Consider the following 12,625-nt stretch of genomic DNA (forward strand, 5'->3'; position numbering starts at 1 on the left):
CTCATTCACCCAAGCTGGGTACTCAAGGTGTACCTCTTGTGTGACCTGTGTACATTCTCCTCTTGTAGTTGTGCCTTGATTTCTGTCAGCAGGTCAGTGAGAGGGATTACCCCAGGACCAATCAGTTGCAATGACTGTCTGTGACCACTGATCACTGTGGAGGATCAGCTGTGCAGGGACTCACCCCACAAGCAGAACTTACTTCAGCAGGGCTCTGGTGCCTGCTGAGTTTGCCCCTTGAGTGTGTTTCTTGTGGAGGTGGTTGGGTAGTTGTTCTCTGACAAGGTCTGAAGCTGTCTACTGGGCATGCTCGCTCAGGAGGTGCAGACCAAGATCAGCCACTGCCTGTGTTCTGCCTGGAGCTACCCAGCGTGAGCTACAAAGTGATATGCTGATGATTGCTACTTGGGTTGGGCTTGGAGGTGCCCAGGCAAAGCCAAGCTGCAAACTAAGGTTAGCTGTGACTAGTGCCAAGCCTGGGAAGACTTAGCAAGAGGTAGGAGGCATGCTGAGGCCAGATGCTGCTTATTTTAGAGATCTTAAAGAATCTGATGCATGAGCTACTACGGGCCATTTGTATGGAAGAGCTACTGGAAACAGCCTGAGTGGGCCCAGAATTTGGATGGGGCCCGGCCTCAGGGGATCAATCACCAACACAGGGCCAACAGTATGAGCGAGCCTGATGGAGACTCAGATATGGTGCCCACTTCCTACTCTATGGGGGTGGGCACATCAAAGGAGCAATGGCCTCTGACAATACTTCTGTCCAGAAGAAAGCTGCCCCTGCAGATGTCTCCTGGTGCTATGTAATTCAGTCCCTCCCTGTATGTCTCTGGTGCCTTTCAAGCTGCTGTTCCAGCACTGGAGCTCAGAGAGAGTGAGTCTTAGTGAGTCCATGCACGAGCTCTTTAAGAGGAACTGCCTGGGACTTCTCCAGCCTCAATTCTCGTTGGTTTTTACAACCAGAAGTTATGGGCACTTCTGTTCCTGATACTGAAACACTGGGCTGGGGGCCTGGTATGGGTCCAGGACCTGTTGCTCCTCAGGGGAGACCTCTGCAGCTGAGATTGCCCTCCTGATTTTTACCTGCCCCGTGTGGGTGTGGGACCAGCCCATTAAGGGTCTCCACCCCTCCTATCAATCTCAATTTGACTTCTTCTTTAATTCCCTAGTTTTTGGACTTCCATCCTGCCAAATTCCAGGTGGCTCTGAAGGAGTTTGTTCAGTAGTTTAGTTGAATTTTAATGTGGTTGTGGGAGGAGGTGAGCAGCATGTTTACCAATGCTGCCACCTTGACCAGAAGTCCTTGCCCTTTCTTTTATTAAATCAAGATATAATTGATACATAATAATGTAGTAAATTTAGTGTACAACATGATTTAATATATGTATATATTGCAAAATGGTTATAATAAATCTACTTAACATCCACTACCACATATTGTGACATTTTTTTCTTGTGTGTAACTTTTAAGATACACTCTCGCCCTGGCTGGTGTAGCTCAGTGGATTGAGCGCGGGCCTGCGAACCAGACGATTGGGGTTCGATTCCCAGTCAGGGCACATGCCTGGGTTGCAGGCCAGTTTCCAGCAGGGGCCAGTTCCCTGCAGGGGATGCACGAGAAGCAACCATGCATTGATGTTTCCTTCCTCTCTCCTTCCTTTCCCCTCTGAAGATAAATAAATAATAATTTTAAAAAAAAAGAAATTACCCTGTTTGCTTTCACTTTTTAATTAAAAAAAAAGATACACTCTCTTGGCAAATTTTAAATATACAAGATAGTATTGTTAACTATTAGAGTCAGCATTTCTAAATGAAGATACATGCAATTTATTCTATTCTCCCCAAAAGAGTTCACATGGAGTCAGTTCAGCAGACCTACTTATTTATGAGGTGCAAGATAAAATAGGGAGAATCCACCTACTTCTTAACCACACTTATTTGGGGGTGTGGGGTGAGATAAAGAGTTCAACCTCAGGATTAAATTTGCGGGTGCTGCTGATTGATCCGACAGGAGCCGTGCAGGAGGCATCGGGAGATAGAGGGGTCCAGGAAAGCTGTCCAGGCCCCCTGGGAGTCATCAGCATTTGGATGGCAAGGAAAGCCGAGAGGCTACATGAGATTGCCCAACAAGATTGGGCAGAGAGAAGGATAAGGATAGAGTGAAGGAGGAGGCCTAAGGAAAAGGTGAGGGCAGAGGGGTTAAGGAGAAGCTAAGAGAGGGCAGCATGGGGAGCCAAGGGAATGAAAGGCTTCCAGAAGGAAGAGATGGTCAACAGGGTCAACACTGCCAAGTCGGAAATGAGAAGATCCTCAGAGACCTTGATGTCCTGGAGGGCAGTGGGGAATGAAGGGCGCAGGAGCCGGATTACACTGGTTGAGGCATGAACAAAGGGTCAGAGGAAGGAGGCTGCCAGTCAAGTTGGACAGTGAGTGAGAATAGAGGGGGTGGCAGGAGAGAAAGGTAGGTTGGACCAGTGTTTCTTAACCCTGGCTGTACGCTGCAATCACCCGGAAATCTTTAAAAAAATTCTGACACCTGGGCCCCATCCCTAGGCACTCTAAAGTTTTTAAAACTCCTCAGGTGATTCCAATGAGTATGCAGAGCTGAAAGCAGTTGGATAAAATAATTTATTTTATAGAGAGGAGTGAGTGTGCAGGTGCTGAAGAACAGAGCCGCAGAGAACAAGCAGCTGAAGACAAGGGGAAGTGGGCGTGATGGTTATGGACACCGGAGCCCCTGGGGGGAAGGTGGGGATAGAATGAGCAAAGCAGAGGAAATGACTTAGAAGTAAAGAGCTTTTCTTTTATTGTGGCAGGAGAAAGGGAGAAATCGAGGGGTGTGGACGGAGTCAGGATTGAGGTACTGCTGGCAGGATAGCGAGGAGGTGGTCCTCTAAAGCGCCTGTGCTGCCTGCCAGTCAGTAACAGAGAGGAGGCGGTGAGATTAGCCTTGGACAGAGAAGACTTGGTGATGTTGTGTGTGGTTTAGGTCAGACACCCTGAACTTGTAGTGTCAGCAGTTTGTGAAGAGGATGGTTCACAGCAGAGCGTTAAGGAATGTGAAAATGGAACTTCCCTAAGCATGAGTTTTAAATTCTTCATATGACGACTACGTTGTTAGGAGGATTCCAAGTGGAAAAGCTGAGACCATGGGAAGCACTGGGTTGGGAGTGGGGGCAGGGGATGTGGCTACAAATGAACCAATGAAATTTCTTCTAAATAGTTACATTCTCTAAATCCAAAACAAAGGGACAAACAAAACTTATGTTGATATAAAAACCTCTATCAATAAGAGACTATCAACAGATTCTACATATTTTAAGTGAGCAAAAAGTAAGTTCTCTGTATTTTAAACTATTGTTTGCTTTCTATAAATGTTGCAAGATCTTCCTCCCCTGGATTTGCCATGAGATGTTCACAGAATCTGTTCCACATACTGAGACCCTCCCCTCACTTCCCACACACAGTCTAGTCCAATACTAGACTTTGCGATTTTATAATGTTGTGACTTATTATTTGTGAAGATACCGTCTGAACGTTTTGAAGCGGTGGACACATTTATGTCTAAGTGAATCCATGAATACCTGAATTTTCCATAAGACCACTTCAAGATGGTGAGTAGAATAACCAAACCTCCAGTTTGACAAGGAACTGAGGGATTTCCCAAGATGCAGGACTGTCAGAGCTAAAGCCTAGAGAGTCCCTCTCCCCCACCACAACAATCCCTAACTCTCACACTGGTGACAAGGGCTTGCTCCCCTGTGGCCTGAGATTCTAGCAGAGAAAGGGATCTGTGTGCCAGGTTTGAGGGGAGATGCTGACGTGATAAAAGGAGGTACCAAGAATTATTTGAAAACCACAAACTCTCCTCTTCCTTCGGCCCCATCTGGTTTGTTGCTAGAATGTTGTGAAACATCCACACAGCATTAACTCCTAAACCCCCTATCTGTCTTCCTGCTCCTCCCCTGTTCCTTTGAGGAAGCTGTCTGGCCTCTCTTGGCTCAGAGACACCTTCGTGTGTCTTGTGCCTGGTGTCCTGAGGCCTCTTCCCCCGCAAACCACATTTCTTTTCTCCTTTAGTCCCCAGATCAGATAAAGTAAATCTATCATCAGGCCAAAGCACATCTTGATTAAAGACTTTTAACCATCTCTTGCAGGATGGTAGAAGGACTAAAGGGATGGTTGAAAAGGGGAAGGAATTAGGATGTACAAATTGCTAGTTATGAAAACAGTCATGGGGATGTAAAGCACAGCATAGGGAACAGTGAATAACATGGTAACACTATGCATGGTGTCAGATGGGTATTAAACTGAGCAAGGTGATCACTCCGTAAGTTATAGGAATGTCTAACCACTCTTTTGTACACCTGAAACTAATATAATATTGTATGTCAACTGTAAGTGAAAAATTTTTAAAAATCAATAAATAATTTTAACTGTCTCAACACAAAACAGGGGCTCTGCTCTTTGGAAATGGAGAACACGGCCCCGTTGCTTCTGCCCTTTGACAGTAGCAGGCGAGTTTTATCAGGAAGAAACCTGCCTTTCTCTTCATTCTACCATGCGATTTGTTTAGAGTCGATTAAAAAATGGTCAACAGATGAAAAGTCATGTTCTTGAAGGAGAATAGGAAAGAGGTTAGTACAATAGACTGAAGAAGTGAGTGTTATCTTTATTAACCCCTGAGTACACGTTTGACTTGAAGAATCAATGAAGACAAAGTGGATTTCTTTAGCAATGGAAACATTTTTCCTTCCCTTCACTGTAATTTAGCAAGGATGTAGAATGAGCATTAGGAGTAAAGCTCAATTGAGGCTGTGGGGTGTACGAGGACAAGTAAAAACAAGACTTGCCACAATAATAACCTGTAATCAGTTAGGAGAATGAGGTAAGATGAGGAAAGAAAATTACAGAACAGAGTTAACACCACAAAGACTTTAGAATACCTTCCCCTCCCCCCACCAACTACAGGGTAAATTAATCCAATCATAAAATAGAAAGATATTGAACATGTGAATGGACGATCAGAGAGGGGGGAAATTGAGTGAATAAATTCTACACATCATGTGTAAAACGGAGTGAATGCCTTTTTCTAAGGAGATATGGTCGTTCATATTTTCGTTACATTTAAAAGTTATTTCCAGGTTTCATAGGGCCCAGTCTCTCTTCAGAGTCATATTGAAAAAACACATGCATCAGTCTTTGGAAGCCTTGAAGATTAATGCACATCTTCGTTCCTGGTGTTTTTAAAGAGCCAGACTAGACACACACCACTTTGCGGAAAGCATCCTAGAAATCTTTCTTGGCAGAAAATAGTTCTTTTCTCCAAAGCTCATGGTGGCCCCGAAAAATCTCTCCTACTCACTCTGGTCCATGCAGTGGTCCCTCTCCGCCTCCTCCCTTCCCCCTGCTGTTTTCCCAGCTGTGGGTACTGTCAGGACACCCACCCCTAACTGTCAGCTCTGCCAGGCTGTTCTAGGACTCTGGAGAACTCTCTCCCCACTCCCTACCCCAGCACTCCTCCTTCCCACAGAGCAGTTTGTGGGGGCCTCTGGGATGGGTTGTTTCTTCCCTCTGACTTGTGTATGAAAAAAGACAGCTCTACCTCACTCCCACCCCTTTCCCACAGGACACTTGACACCTTTGCTCCTTCTCCCAGGCCAGGGGCTGAAGTCCCCTCTGTCTTTTCTGGAGGAGGTAGTGAAGGGGGGGTCCACTTCTCTTCCAGGCAGAGACTGGGGCCTTGTCAAAACCTTCACCAGGGCTGATTCTGTCTTCTTATAGCCACGTTCCTCTGCTTTGCCTCCTATTTTCACTATATACTCACTATAACTATACATACACACACACATGCACACTTGTTTATTTGCAAACAAACTGTAAGCCAGAAAATCACATGACCGCCTTTCTTTCAAGAAAACCCCCGTGATGCCCATACTGCAGAGAACGATGCCAACGCAGAGGAACAGGGAGGAGAGATGACAAGTCAGGGAGTCCGAAGGACCTTGTTTGGGCCTCTGGATTCTGCAATGATGAAACTTATTTTTTTAACATGGTTAATAAATCTCTGCCTTTCTTCTCTCCCTTCCTCTTTCCCTTCTTTCCTTCTTATCTCTATTTTTTTTTCCTGTGGTTGAATTTTTCTTAAGCTTATTTGAGCAAGGACTCTGTCACTTGAAAGTGAAGGCATTCTAACTCAGTCGCCCTCCCTCAGTTTGGCGATCTGGCTTTTGTAAACAGCCACTTGGCTGTGCGTGCCAAGCCAGTCTGCACTCTTTCTACAGAACCCCTTGACTTAGGGGGCATGGCCTAATATAAACCTTCTCCCTCTCCTTCTTATATTTTCTGTCCTTATTGGCTAGAACTCTCTTTCCTTCCTACCCGAAGAAAGTAAGATCACACACATGCTGTTTAACATTTTACAGGCACTCAAAGTTGTTTTGAAAGCATTTTTAATGACATGGCCAAATACTTGTAATATATGATCTCAATTATTTCAAGTATGGAATAGCTAGCCATACAAGGAAATATATCAAAATATAAACAGTGGTAATAATCTGAGAATAAGATTATGAGTGATTTATAGATTATATTTTCTAATTTTTAAAACGGACACTCAATTATTTTGTGATTAGAAAATAATGAGTTATTAATACAATATATAAATTGTAGTATGTTCACCCCAGAGGACAATTTTGTAGTCATTAGAAAGAATGTTTTGAAAACCTCACAGTGACATTGAAAAATGCTCATAACAGAACTGGGAAGGTCGACAAAACTATGCCTAGCGCTGATCTCGGCACTGGTGTTAGTTACAGCTGTGCAAGTGGGTGCATTGGCAATGACTGAAGAAACTGCTTCCAAATATCAATGGAAGTTATCTTTGAGTTGTGACATCATGGTTAATTTTGTTCTCTCTTTATATGCATACGTGTTTCCAACGTTAAGGACCAGAATTCTTCTTTTATAGCCATAGTACGACAGTAAAGTGTTAGTTACTTCGGTGAAGAGGTTTAAGATAGCAATTCTTCCTCGCTCCGCCCCCTTTGGTACAAGACACTGGACACCTTTCCTCCTTCCTACAGGCCAGGGGCTGAAGTCCCCTCTGTCTTTTCTGGCGGAGAAAGTAGACGGGGCCAATTTCTGTTCTGGGCAGAGACTGAAGCCTTGTCAAAACCTTCACCAGGGCTTCATCTGTCTTTCTAAGTTCCCCTGCTTTGTTCTATTCTTGTTCTCCCTCCCCCCGCCCTCTCTCTCTCATTCATACACACACACACACACACACACACACACGTTTGTTTATTTACAAATAATTAAAGCAGAATTTCCCAGAAATGGAAGAGATAATATAGCAAATATCTGGAGATAATATCGGCAAATATAGCAAAAGAAAAGTAAATATTTACATAATATATAGTGAAGGCAAACCTCTTGTTCTGCACTGTGCTAAGTATTTTATGTATATTTTCTCATTTAATCTCTTCAAAATCCCTCTGAAAAAAACTATCACCATTTCCCCTCACTAATAGATTAGCAAAACAGAGTCTTTAAGCAAGATGAAATACTTTTCTCAACTTCATACAAACAATAAGCGGTAGAAGTGGAATTTGGACCCAGGCAGTTTTACCAAAGGGTGTTTGCTGTTAACCAATATGTATATGACAGACCATTGTACTATACACCATGATTTTGACATTTTAGTTCTAATGTCTTCTTAGTTGAGAATCAGTGAAACCCTTGCGAAGGCTGGTAAAGGAAAACTTGCAGAAAAATTTTCTTGGTTCACAATTTGATTCTGCACCATTTCTTGATGTTCATTTGAACAAAATTCATAACTGTTGTACAACAGAATGAAGACTTCTTGGGATCAAGGATTTTAAAAATGATCATACAAAAGCTCAACTTGTAATTGATTGAAGCTCCAACTTTCCATATACAGGGCTGAGCAGTTTTGCGAGTCACTTTGGACATTCTCCTCCTACCAGATCCTGCATAGATCTGTGTAGGGAAAAAGACAAGGAAGGATATACTCTCCACAGTGCTCAATGTAAAGCTCTGGATACACTTTCCAGCCTCCCCTTACTTTGTTCTGTGTTGCTGGGGTGGGAAACAATTTAAAGATCACCTCGGTTTTCTTGTTTAGGGAGCAACCCTGAGATTAAGACTTATGGAGATAACCTTTTCAGGTTATCTGCCCAAATCACTGCCGATGTGGCACTACTTCTTGAGGTCTCTGGTTGGCCCCACACAGTTTTACCCTTTGACTCTTTCACAGCTGCATGGGTGGGCAAAGCTACTGCTCATGGGAAGAAGCAGGAGGGGCGGTGGTCAGTGCCCGGCCAGGGAAGGTGGGAAGAGGACGAGGGGCCCCTCCAGCTGCACTGGAGGCCAGAGAAGAGAAACTGTACAGAGGGTGAGAGGCTCAGTATTGCTCAATGCTGAAAACAGGTTCAGTGGTTACAAACGGAAGAAAAAAGGTTGCATTTGGCAAGTTAGTAGACCGTTTCTGGAACAGATTCCGAAGAGAGGCAAGAGTAGAGTTCATGTAGCATGGTGGTGTGGAGTGAGTGGGAAGTGAGAAGCTGACTGAACCCCAGCAGACTCTTCCACGGGCAGTAAAGAGCAGGTGGGAAGTCTAAGCATGGAGCAGAGTTGAGGAAAATGTGCACATGCGCAGAGATGAGAAAGCTGAGCCGGTTTATTCACTGAGCAGGAGGCAAAACATCAAGAGGGAAGAGGAGAGAATAAATACCACTATTGGGAGCTCACTCTGTTCCAGGCACAGTGCTAGGGTCTCACATTATTTGTTTCATTCTAATGCACACAGCAACCTTGGGAGGAGAGTGAGGCTCAGAGAGGGTGAATAATTTCCCCAAGATTACACAGCTATTACTCTGGCAGATAAAACAGACATATCTTTCTGATTTGAAAGACCCATAAACTCTATGCATAAAAAAGAGGGGAAAAAGGCAAGTATATTTAATACACAAAGGTCCTAGAGGAGGTCATTGGAGTTGGAATAAAAAATATAGATTGCCCTGGCTGGCGTGGTTCAGTGGACTGAGTGCCAGCCTGTGAACCGAAGGGTTGCCAGTTCGATTCCCTGCCAGGGCACATGCCTGGGTTGCAGGCCAGGTCCCCAGTCCCAGGAGAGGCAACCCATCGATGTTTCTCTCAAACATCAATTTTTCTTTCCCATTCTTTCTCCTTCCCTTACCCTCCCTTTGAAAATAAATATATAAAATATAAAAAATATATGGATCAGTAAAACAGAGGGACATAACCCCAAAGGCAAAGGAAGATGGAATCAGAAAATAGTGTAGAATGGAGTACCACTTAATTTCATTTTGGGGGGGGTGGATAAAAATAGACTAGGTAGCTGGAATAGTTGTCCAACTAGGTTTCTAGGACACCATTGTTGATTTTATTGACCTTGCAGTGACCGAAACATATCTTGATGTTTTTATCCTTTTATTGTCTCTAGTTTCAATCGTCCCCCAAATGATACCAAATCCTACACTGTACCTCCGCATGACTACACCCATATAGCTATTCCTTTTACCCAGAATTTCCTTCCTTGCCGTATGTGACATGGGTGGTGGTAGTCACTATTAGAAAGTTGGGAAACCAAATGACAAAGACTGAGATGGAATAACTTTCACTTAAGAATTTGGTCTTGCTCTCAATGGGTAGCTCAGTTGGTTAGAACATTGTCCCCAAATGCCAACGCTGTGGTTTCAACTGCCATTCAGGGCACATACAAGAATCAAGCAATGAATACGTAACTAAGTGGAACAACAAATCAGTATTTCTCTCTTTCTCTTGCCCTCCCCCCCCTCTAAGATAAATAAATAATGTAAAAAGAATTTGGTCTTATGATTTTTATCTACTTAGTTATTGTTGGGGCATGTGACATAAGAGAATTTTTAAATAAAAGAAATTTTAAAGACTTCTAAAAGATGAGCAACAAATTACAATTGAGCTTTTCTATCATCTAAGCCATTCCAGTTAGAATTCATGACCTCCTTTATTTTATATTCTGCTGCCATAGTGCTTAGGTTCAACACGAAACTAAAGAAGATTGATTTCCAGTGCAAATCTTAATTTTTATTGTGCCCTGCAGTGGGACGTGAATGATGCATGTGTGATAAGTCTTGTATTTAGACACTTCCAGAGGGAGCTTTGAGAATTAAAGTATTAGCACCTCAATCAGTGGTTATGAAGATAATACATTTTCTGTAGATGTGTATCATTTTCTTAAAGAAGTAAGTGACTCTATGACTATCCTTAGGCAGAAAAGCAGCAGGCTTTTCCAATTGTTTCAGAAGCACTACCCAGTTAATGTGGGTCAAACCATTATTTCCCCAAAATGAAAACACCATTTACCTTGGAACACGTAGCTTCAAGTTCAAAGACAAATACTTGTCCCTCAAATGTTTTAATGCCTCATTTGATTTAAAAATCAACTCCACAGTCAAGTTGGCATGTAGAATTCTCCAGACCTTATCTTTATAAAAAATAACCCAGCCAGCAAGCATCTCCTGTCAATGGCAGGGTGTGCGTTTGTTGGGGGGGGGCGGGGGTGGCGGGGCGTGAGAGAGGGCCCAAGCAGGTGTAAGGGCCAACATTCTGCTGCATTCTTTGTAGCAGAATGGGCACTCTTCTTGCCGAAACGGTCAGGCATTTTTTTTTCCGTTATACTTGTGGTACTGGGATTTATAAGAAATATAGATTTGGTCTTGGTCCACTTTTTCTACACAGAGCTCCTAAAACCTTTGGGATTTTCTAAGTGTTGAGAACACAAAGGTGTCTTTTGTTATGCTAATGAGGTGACTTACTGCTTAAGGGCTGTTTGCTGGGGAACCAAGCAGCATTAGAGGGTTGAAACTTTCTCCCACCCTCTGACTTCCAAGGAGAGAAGAGGAGAGGGGCTGGAGGTTGAATGACTTTCCAATGACCAACGATTTAGTCAGTCCTTCTGATGTACCTGAGCTTCCATGAAAACCAAAAGGAGGGTGTTCTGGGCTGGTGAACCAGAACATATCCACAAGCTGGGCCCCCAAAATCCTGGGAGACAGAAACTCCTTTGTTTGGGACCTCGCCCTATGTATCTCTTCATCTGGCTGTTCATTCATGTCCTTTAATGTCCTTTGCAATAAACCGATAATCTAGGGAATAGTCTGGTTTCCTCAGTTCCGTGAGTTTTTCTAGCAAGTTAGCTGACCCCAAGGAGTGGGTGATGGGAATATCCAATTTATAGCCAGTTCGCAGGTGGCTATAAATAACCTGCACCTGCATTTGGCATCTGAAGTAGGGGCAGGGCTGTGGGGTTGGATACACTCTCCAGGCGTTAGGGAACAGCAACTGGGGTCCCGCTGTCTGCCGCCACCCCCTAGGCAAAATTCCAGAGGCAAAGGATTGGTGATAAAGCCAAGGAGTCTTTATTCAAAACCTTCACAATTTTGGGATAACAGCTTTTTGCATGTATTAGTCACTGAAGCCTATCAACTAGGGCTAAACTCTTCAACACCTGAGTTCTCCTATCGTCGCCCCTGTTGGTTTTAATTATCTTGTTTCTCTAGGGTTAGTTTACAAGCTAAAACAACATGAGATACAAAAGCGACACAATTTGGGAAGAATGGCAGGTGTCAGCCTCAGAGGTTGTCCCCGCTAGAACACCCAGAAGATAACCCTGCCACCCCCTGCCCGGCCAGCCCGACTCTAGGCTGCCCCCGGAGCTCCTTACCGTACAAAATACCCTCCATGGGGAAATGCAGGCAGCTGCAGTAGGGTCATCCTCCTGGAGGAAGAGAGCTCAGGAGTGAGCCAGAGTCAACCAACGCCCCTTGAGCGCTTAAGACTGCTCCTTTTATTTCAAACCTTCCCTCCCATAATTCCAAGCGCTCAGAGGTATTCTGCGTCTCAGCCCGTCCCACTCTGGGTGGTTTACCTTCACCTCCTCAAACTCCTTCTATGGCCCCTCGCTACTCCTTTCTGCGGATCTGATCAGAGCTCTCTGTATCACCAGAATTGATCACCTTTACGGGCCACCGAGTCAGTGCCCCTCAGTGTCTAAGGGGTATTGAGTTACTTGCTCAGTGGTGGGGAAAAAAATACCCAACCTTACATTTTTTTCCATATTGCATGTATTTAAACATGTAAATTTGGGAGTTTATGGGGCGGATGAAACACCAGACATGTCGTGTTTGGCTCACATGGTATCTGCTTATGATTCTGTTTATCCAATCTATCTCGGTTTGAGTGCCTTTTGGCAAGGTGAGCTTTTCAGCTATTTTAACCCACCGCTGTCTCCCGTCCTGTGCTTAGCACAGCTCATTCACTGCACTTATTATAAAAGGAAAAGAACGGATTTCCTTCTACTGGCCTCTGAATACTCCTGTGGGCTTTTCCTACAGTAAATGTGTGGATCTTTCGGCACCAAGCTATTCTCTAATTTTTGGTGGACACTGACTGGGGGTCCTGCAATTCGACCAGTTCAGACCCTAACTGCCAGGAGTTAGCACAAACCCCACAGGTGAAGAGCTCAGTCCCACAAGGCTGTCCCCCACTTCAGGTGCCAATTGCAAGTCCCAGGTTGACACTCGTGCTTCTCACCAACTGG

Source organism: Sturnira hondurensis, unplaced genomic scaffold (assembly GCF_014824575.4).
Source record: "Sturnira hondurensis isolate 20B ecotype Veracruz unplaced genomic scaffold, ASM1482457v3 Scaffold0005279, whole genome shotgun sequence".
In the NCBI taxonomy this organism is placed as follows: Eukaryota; Metazoa; Chordata; class Mammalia; order Chiroptera; family Phyllostomidae; genus Sturnira; species Sturnira hondurensis.